At 33.5% G+C, this 9469-nt stretch overlaps 1 protein-coding gene across 1 annotated transcript in view; it reads left to right on the top strand.

The window, feature by feature from the left end:
* Positions 1-29: 29 nt before the first annotated feature.
* LOC111425112 (orexin/Hypocretin receptor type 1-like) overlaps positions 30-9469 on the top strand; it is a 128003-nt gene continuing 118563 nt past the window's right edge. Inside the window, exon 1 of the mRNA XM_023058893.2 lies at positions 30-416. The gene's annotated coding sequence lies outside the window, so the exon portion shown is untranslated. The remainder of the gene's footprint in view (positions 417-9469) is intronic.

The raw sequence follows: 9469 nt of genomic DNA, 5'->3' as shown, positions 1-9469 counted from the left end.
AAATTAATTTCCCCATTTCACTCTAAAGTCGGTTTGGTGTAAATATCCCAATTTCTGTGTGAATAGGTTCTTAAGATTGATTATGTATAATGATATCTAATGGACGTCGAGTTTGCATTGGTTAGATTCTTGAATTTGCTAGCATTAACTCTTGGTGTTGCTGGTGCGCAGTTGACACGAAGGACGAGGATGTATTCGCGGGCAGGATTCCGAAAGAGGGGTTGTTGGAATTGGCGCTTCCATACCACTTTAGTCTCGTCGACTACCAGGCGATGTGCGCTCCGTTTAAACCGGAAGTTGCCTGAAGCGCGCGGGTACTCGATCAGTGAAGGTGAAGTGATGGCAAGTTCGGACAATGAATTGACAGTTTAATTTTCTCTTATAAACGAGAAGATTGTAATTAAACAAATTTCTAGGTAAGATTAAGAAAGTTTTTAGAAAAAAGTATAGTTAATTTTTGTTTATAAAGAAAACGAGGTTTCAAATTATTAATTAATTTTTTTAAGCATTGTGTGTTAAAAGGACAAAAACTTTAGTTAAAGATAAACTAGAACAAAAATGAATTTAATTTATATGCTAAGTTTTAATCGTGCAGTTTTAATGCGCCACATCAAAATTTTCATTCCTTTTAATAAATGCACAATTTTTTTAATTTTAAAGTTATATTCACGAAATAAGCATCAAAAACGTAATACATTTGTAGGTGTGATATAAATTATCGGTATCTTATTTTTCTATTTTCTTGGCTACTGTATCGTGTAAGCTATTCGTTTGGCTTTGTCTCACGGATATTACTTCAGATCATGCGACGCTTGTAAGGTATTTTTTCAAGAATACTTTTTGCTTATATTGTTAGTTTTATTGAGTATGAGTGTACATTTATGTTTTTTTGTTAATAATATAAACAAAGAAATAGAGATAGAATCAATTTCCCCAAAATTTGTTCATTGTGTTGTATTAATTTCACGAAATCGTCGAAAACCACAAAATGATAGATGTTGAATAATTCATAACTACATTTTAATGCATTTCGTGACAATCTTTATCTGCTGTTCTTCCTCTCTAAGCACATTACCTAGTTAATCGCATTTGAACTAATGGGACAAAGTTCGCCAGCTTTAAATTAATTGCTTTAACCCATTTGCATCATAAGCTCAGATCAGATTTTTTCTGGCCATTATCACCGAAGCGATTAACTAAAACATAGTCACACGTTTTCAATAGGGAGTTATAACTCCTATAATAATTATTGTTACTTAATGTATTTCTTGCGTTTCTTAAAACGACTAAATCCGAATGTTTCTATTTCTAGGTCTAGTGTTCTATATTTAGTTTCATAACTGAAACTAAAACTAGTACTATCACTAGAACATACTCAGAAGCGATTAACTTAAACATGTCACACGTTTTTATTAGGGAGTTACATAGATATTAATTCTATAATTATTATTACTTAATGTATTTCCGTGCTTTTCTTAAGACGACTAAATTCGAATGTTTCTAATTTTAGGTCTAGTATTAGTTCTACTTTGAGTTCAATGAAAATATACAACAACCTAGCGCTTAATAACAACTAAAGTTAGAACTAACGATAGCAGTATAACAAGAACTAACAATAGACTTGGAAATAGAAAAATTCGGGTTTAGCCGTGCGTCTCTTAAGACGGCTAAATCTGAATGTTTCTAGTTCTAGGTCTAGTATTAGTTCTACTTTTAATTCAATCAAAATATAAAACAACCTGGTGTTGAATAACAAATAAAACTAGACGTGGAACTATAATACTTGTCAAGGTAAATTTTTTAGGGTTTCGTTGGTATTACCTAAGACCCTTATAAAATTTATGTTGTTTTCTTGATTTCTAGTAACATTTTCAGTAACTAAATAGTTGAGGTTAAAATATTAGATAAATAAAAAAATTTAGATAAATACGATTGTAACCAAGTACATATTTATTGTAAAAATATGCTACAAAGTAAAGAAATAGAACAAAACACCTTTTCTAGGTAAATAAATGCCAAATAAACACGCCAAAACGTGTTTTATGCATCATATTCATGTTTACTACCTTCCGAATCAGAGTCTTTGAGGTTTATGATGAATGGAGGAAGATCTTTCAAGGAAGTATTACCCATATGAATATGCCAGTCGTTTTCAATTAAGTTTTTAAGGTGATTTTTTTAATTTTTTAAATTATTAAATTTAATAATTTTTTTTAATAATTGTTCAATACTTCTGCTGTACAATTTAACAAAGCAGTATGCCACACGTTACTGACACGATTTTTCTCTTTGAAGGACATCGTTGAATAGTTGATATGTTTAATTTTGTTGATTATTCTGCAGAAGAAGATCATCGACGACATATCTTTTTGTATTTTGCTGCAAAAATAGCACGATCTTTTCCTAAAGATGAACTTTTGTTTCGTGTTTATTAACATTAAAGTTTACATTATGTTCAATTAAAAATTGCATTAAAACACTTTTCTTTGATGATCGCGTGGGTGTTTTTTCTCTGAGGACTGAATGATGAATGAGGACTGAAGCATTATCCATTATCACTACATTTTTGCCAGATAAATTTTGAACGAATTTGTTAAAATACTAAAACACATTAAATATTTTACAAAGACGAATGATTAGTTCTTGTTCTGAGATCAAACTACAAATCTCTAAGTTCCAATTTAGACCTTAGTAACGCCCGTTTTAGTTCGACTCCCAATAAGTTGCGTTTTTTTCTTGCCTTCATCTTATTTTAATTTTATTACCTTCGACTTTTTGAATAACGAAAGCTCAAACGTCAGTGTGACATATTTATTTCAAAACATGATAAAACAAAACTCCCTGTTAATTTTTCCAACTTTACAACAATTTGATAGGTATAGAAAAAAAATGAACTGTAGAAACTTTCGGGTTTAGCCGTATGTCTTTCCAGATGGCTAAATAACAGTTCTACTTTTAGTTGAATGAAAATATACAACAACCTAGCGCTTAATAACAACTAAAATTAGACCTAACGCTTGCAGTAATACTAGGACTAGAACTAATACTAGACCTACAATTAGAAACAATCGGCTTTAGCATTTCCTCTCTCCAGATGGCTAAACCCGAATGTTTCTAGTTTTAGGTTTAGTGTTAGTTCTAGTTTTAGATGTTATTCAAAGCCAAGTTGTTATACATTTTTGTTAAATGGACGGCTTAGTTTAGCCATCTTGAGAGTCAAACAGCTAAATGCGAGTGTTTCTAGTTCTAAGTCTAATGTTAGTTCTAGTGACACTGTTAGTGTTAATTCTGGTTTTAGTTGTTATTATTCGTTCTTAAACTTTAACTTGTCAACGTGTAAAAATTCGTCCTTAAATTTATTTTATAATTTGTTGAATTATAATTTTGTAAACTTAATAATTAATGATATGACCTTCAGTTTCGTTTTGTGATCTCTTTAAAAGATGCTTGTGGAAGACCAAAGACTTGTGGATCCTGACTGCCACCATCCACCGTTTGAATTCTTAATATCAGGCATGTTCACTTGTCTGAGTGATGGTTCGAATGTTCGCTTTCTTTTTAAGAATGCGAATTCCGGAGCTATCAAGTGTTTCTTAAATAGTATCGATTGGCAGACTGTTTTTGCTGAGATGGGCGTGGAGAGCATGGTTGAAGTTTTCTATGACCGCATTAATTATGTAATTAACAGAGACGTTCCTAAGAGTATTCTACCTAAGCAACGTTTTTCTTATTGGTACAAAAGTTCAATAATTCGAATAATTAAAGAAAAGCTACTTTACCATAAAAAATGGAAATCCACTCGCCATAATAGTGATTACTTGGCTTTCTCTATCTTGCGCTCCAGGTCTAAGCGGCTTATTGCGGCTAATTATAGGGATTACCTAGGTTCTTTGTTAAGTCCAGGAAAGGGAATGCATCTGGCATGCCAGCCACCATGTTTTTAGCTGATGGGTCAGTGGTGACCTCAGGTCTTGATATCTCTTGTGCATTTGCAGAGTATTTCGCCTCGGTTTTCGGTGGCCAGGGTATTTCACCATGGTTCTCTGCTGACGCAGTCCTTAATGTTTTGAACCATTTTGACAAGTCCTCTAGCTCTGGGCCGGATGGTATTTCATCTTCCCTTTTCAAAGAGTTTGCTGCCGAACTGTCGACCCCACTTCTTCTTATTTTTTTAAAATCTTTACTCGAAAGTACTTTTCCCAGCGCGTGGAAGACAGCTTTTGTGGTTCCAATATTTAAATCCGGGAATAGACAGTTGGTATCTAATTACCGTCCAATTTCGATTCTCTCGTCTATTTCCAAGGTTTTTGAAAAAAAGGTCTAAGCGGCTTATTGCGGCTAATTATAGGGATTACCTAGGTTCTTTGTTAAGTCCAGGAAAGGGAATGCATCTGGCATGCCAGCCACCATGTTTTTAGCTGATGGGTCAGTGGTGACCTCAGGTCTTGATATCTCTTGTGCATTTGCAGAGTATTTCGCCTCGGTTTTCGGTGGCCAGGGTATTTCACCATGGTTCTCTGCTGACGCAGTCCTTAATGTTTTGAACCATTTTGACAAGTCCTCTAGCTCTGGGCCGGATGGTATTTCATCTTCCCTTTTCAAAGAGTTTGCTGCCGAACTGTCGACCCCACTTCTTCTTATTTTTTTAAAATCTTTACTCGAAAGTACTTTTCCCAGCGCGTGGAAGACAGCTTTTGTGGTTCCAATATTTAAATCCGGGAATAGACAGTTGGTATCTAATTACCGTCCAATTTCGATTCTCTCGTCTATTTCCAAGGTTTTTGAAAAAATTGTTTACGATTATTTTAACCACTCTATTGCTCATACGCTCATTACTGAAGAACATGGTTTCTTGCCTGGGCGATCGGTTGAGTCTAACTTAGTGTCCTATGTTAACTTTATTCATTCTACTTTAAATGAGGACTCACAGGTTGACGCAATTTATACCGATTACTCTAAAGCCATCGACAAGATTGATCATGGAATTCTTATACAAAAGCTGTCCTCCTTTAATATTCCTGCCGGCATTGTACGCTGGATAATGTCATATCTATCGGACAGAAGTCAGGCAGTTAAGTTGGGTTGCTTACTATCGGACTACAAACCCATCTCATCTGGTGTGCCTCAGGGAAGTCACCTTGGGCCTACATTATTACTAATTTACATAAACGACATTTCTTCTTGCTTTAAATTTTCCAAATTCCTGCTCTATGCGGATGATAATCAAATATTTACCAGAATCAGCTTTAGTCATGACTGCCTGAGGCTTCAGGAGAACCTTGATCGTCTGCATGATTACTGTCGCGTTAACAATCTTAATTTGAACTATGACAAAAGCCAAAAAATAACGTTTACATGGAAACGCTATCCTATTAATTTTAATTACAACTTTAATGGTAGACCTATTATCTCTACTGATAGACTGAAGGAAATTTCATCTACCATACTGCCATTACAATAGGCGTTGCGTAGTCTTCAACTTATTGTCTCTGCAGCAACGTCGAATTGTTTCTGACTTGATCTTCCTTTTCAATGCTTGTTAATGGCATGCTAGATGCCTCCGATCTTCTGCCTGAATTGAGCTTCAATGTACCACAACGGCATACACGTTGCAACGCCACATTTCGTCTTAATATAGCTAACACCAACCTTTATCAAAACTCACCGTTAGTTCGAATTCTTAATTGCTATGACCAGGGCTTCCACCATGTATCTCCCCTTGACGTTTCATTACGCTCTTTCAGAGAATGTGTGCTAACTAACGTATAGCGGATGTTTTGTTGATCGCTTTATTGTTGTAATTATGTTAGTTTATACTACAATTTTTTTTATGTTAATTTTTCGGTATTATGAGGATGCTTTGTTGGGGATAATCTCCCTGTATGCATCCCGAACATGTAATAAATAAATAAAAATAAATAAATAGCCTCTGAAGATGTTAGACTTAACATACAGTTGGACTTAAATTAAATTATAATAAATAATTGTTGAATAAGAAAGCAGAACTTGAACGTTTTGCTTTCACAATTTCAGCTCTTAATCTGTTTCTGTCATCATTAAGTTGATTCATGATGCTGGAAATACTTTCCACGTAATCGTTGCTACAATGAAAATTATACAAACTATTTTTTTTAAAATTGTATGGTTAAAATTTAAATTTCTTCCTCATCCATTTATTTAATTTATATCAATAAAAAAATTAATAATAAACAATACATATAGAGTACGTCTGATTTTAGTTGTCACAACAGATATTTCGATAAGTATTGGAAATATGACATAATGTTATAGACGAAAAGTTGCTACATACTTAATATTTTATTATCTGCCATACCCAAAAAAAGAATTGAGCATCAAATGTCTTAGATACAGTGAATTCATTCAAAATTTTATATTGTATTATAAAACTATAAAAAAATCTGCTTACAACAATATATCACATGCTTACGTAAATTAAAGCTTTTTTCAAAAAGTAGACGATGAAACAAACGAAACTACAACATGAACAGAATAACAATAAATTAATAAATAGACTTTAGTTAAAATTTCAGATTATAATATCTAAACCTTCTCGAGGTCATTAACAAAATGACAACAATTTGGAGGGTTTGTTATGAAATTAGATGTTCTATTTTCGCTCCACTTAGCCGTACTCAACTGTCTTATTGATGCAATCCGATTCATCTTGTCATACAAATCGCTATTGTATACTAACAATAACGCATAGAAGATGTATTTTTGGCTGTTGTAATAAATTGTAGTCGAGGAGCAACTTAAATCTTGTTATATTATTTGTAGTCGTCAAACGTAGTGCTTCTTCATCATTTTCATAATTAAGGAATATAGAACATCGATATCGTGTCATACAAATAATTGCTGTTCTGCAGTTCTCGATACGTAAGAGACTAATACGTAAACCCTAGCAAACGAGACCCTAGATTCTAATTCATGTTTGGTTGTAGTCTCTTATCGTTATAAATCTGTCACCTAGTTTTCTGAAATATGTATTAAAACCTTCTTCAATAATATTTCGTTTGGTAAGAAATATTCAGATGTATAATTGAAAAAAATACTTAAATATTTACTGTGTAATACAATACTGGGTGATTCTCAACCTATACGCATTAACTTGGGGATTTATTCCTCATGACAAATAATGACAAGTAGGTGAAAAAAAATGCAGTAAACATCTTTTTAATTTCCTAGATATCGGATATATGCGCCATCTAGATAATGTGTTTCTCGGAAGATGTATTGGTCGAGGTGGTCCAATGGCCTGGCCCAAGGTCCGTTGAGTATTGGTTATAAGGTTATCCAACTTGAACAAATTGACGCTGACGGGGTGAGGCAGCAGATGTGACGTCATTGGAGGAAAAATACTACGCAAAGTATAATATCAATCAATCTAAAATGTTCTTAAAACTACACTTTAAGACGTGTTACTATCGTAACCCATAGTCAAAAAAAACACTTTAAAATAAAATAAAAATTTATTTTATTTATTTATTTTATTTTATACCAGTGGACACAAAACGGGACAAACCCAGAAGATTGTGCCACTACATTAACAGATAAATTATTAACACATTGTGCGGGTAATTACGCATAAATTAACTAACAAAAACAATAATTATTCTATAAAAAACACAGATAATAATAAGGCAAAATGAAAAAAAAAAGGAAAATACACATAAATAAATAAAATGTGAAATTTGAAAAAAAGAGTACATTCGATTACGTAACAGTCAAGTTAATCAGTCTGTTCTGTACCACAGCGGCAGTTATCAAGCGCTTGAATGTCCCATACGCATTACAAAAAACATCTACACCGTTGCCAGTTTTATGGAAGTGATCGCAAGCAATCGCCATCCGAATCATAGGTGAATTTTGAAATAAATTTGTCCTCGGAATGAGAGTATAACAAATAGTCTCATGTCTTAAAGATCGAGGTGGTATACGTATATTTACACAACCCAACAAGACCGAGGAGGCACATCTACTATTGACAATCTTGTAAAATGTCAGAGCATCGTTACATAAGCGGCGCTGGTGGAGTTGGAAGAAGTTGAAAAGAGCTGCACGCAGAATCGTAATCATTATAGTTTAAATTAAATTTATAGGTTAAGTGCTTTAGAAATTTCTTCTGAATTCTTTCGATTCTGTTTATATAAGTGTGATACTGCGGGTTCCAAATAGTAGTGCAAAAGTTAAGTATACTAAATACGTAAGCAAAATATAAAACTTTCACCGTTTTAACGCTTTTGAAAGAGTCTGTGGACCTTATGACAAAGCCCAACATTCGCAGCGGCGTTCCAACCACTCCATCAACGTGACCACTAAATGTTAGTTTATGGTCAAAAATGTCTTTAATTTGAGGTACTCTGGGTAAAACATAGTCACCCAAGCTGTAACCGTATCTGATGATATTCGAACTCCTTGAAAAAGAAATAACGTTACATTTGATAGGATTAAGTGTCATAAAATTTTCATAGCAATAGAGTTGTAGTGCATTAATGTCACGCTGCATTCTCGAGCAGTCGAGTGGAGAGGAAATTCGTGCAAACAATTTCATATCATTACGCGATCGAAAGCCTTACTGAAGTCACTGTATATGGCATCCACTTGAATTGCTTGATCAAGAGAAGAAACAATATAATCACTGTACTCAAGCAAGTTACTCTCGACCGAGCGACCCGCAAAAAAGCCGTGTTGTCTAGTATCAATTTTATTTTTAGTAAGAAAAAATAGTCGTTTATAAATTAGTTTTTCAAAAATTTTACTCAAAACTGATAATAAAGATATTGGCCTGTAGTTGGATACATAATAATAATAATAATAATAATAAACTTTATTGTGCACCATAAGACTCTACATATTTAAGAAAAAAAAAACAAAAAAATACATGAATTAAACACAAAAGGGCACAAAAGGCGGGTTCCAGACTTTAGTCTGTTCTAACCAACCTATACAACAAAAAAAAATAATAATATACAGAAAAAAGCAAAAAACAAAGTAGTATATACGCAAAGAAAAAAAAAAAAAAGAAATGAAAACAATATAAAAGTAATAATAATACAAGCAAAATACAAATAATAATATAAAAAAAACATAACCAACGGCGACAACAGGATGCACACCAAATGCAAGATCATAAACAAAAAAAAATATTAAAAAAAAAAAGAAAAAAAAAGAGCATTGTAAAGGGGACAAATTTAAGTGGCCTGCAAACCTACCAGTCTTTCACCTACCCGCCTTTTGAAACCTGTCGTACTTAACTGTCGAACCGACAATGGCAGGCTTCCGTAAGATTTGTAGACATGATAGGTGAAAGAGCGCTGGAACAATGATGTTCTGTACTTTGGTGGCACGATTGCAAGAGCAACCCTGGTTGGATATCTCCCATCTTCTGACTTAAAAGTTATTTTGTCATAGAGGTACCGCGGCGTCCGAGTTTTAACGATCTTATGAA

The sequence above is a fragment of the Onthophagus taurus genome, chromosome 7 (genome assembly GCF_036711975.1).
Source record: "Onthophagus taurus isolate NC chromosome 7, IU_Otau_3.0, whole genome shotgun sequence".
Lineage (NCBI taxonomy): Eukaryota > Metazoa > Arthropoda > Insecta > Coleoptera > Scarabaeidae > Onthophagus > Onthophagus taurus.
This window is presented reverse-complemented; position numbering and strand designations above follow the sequence as displayed.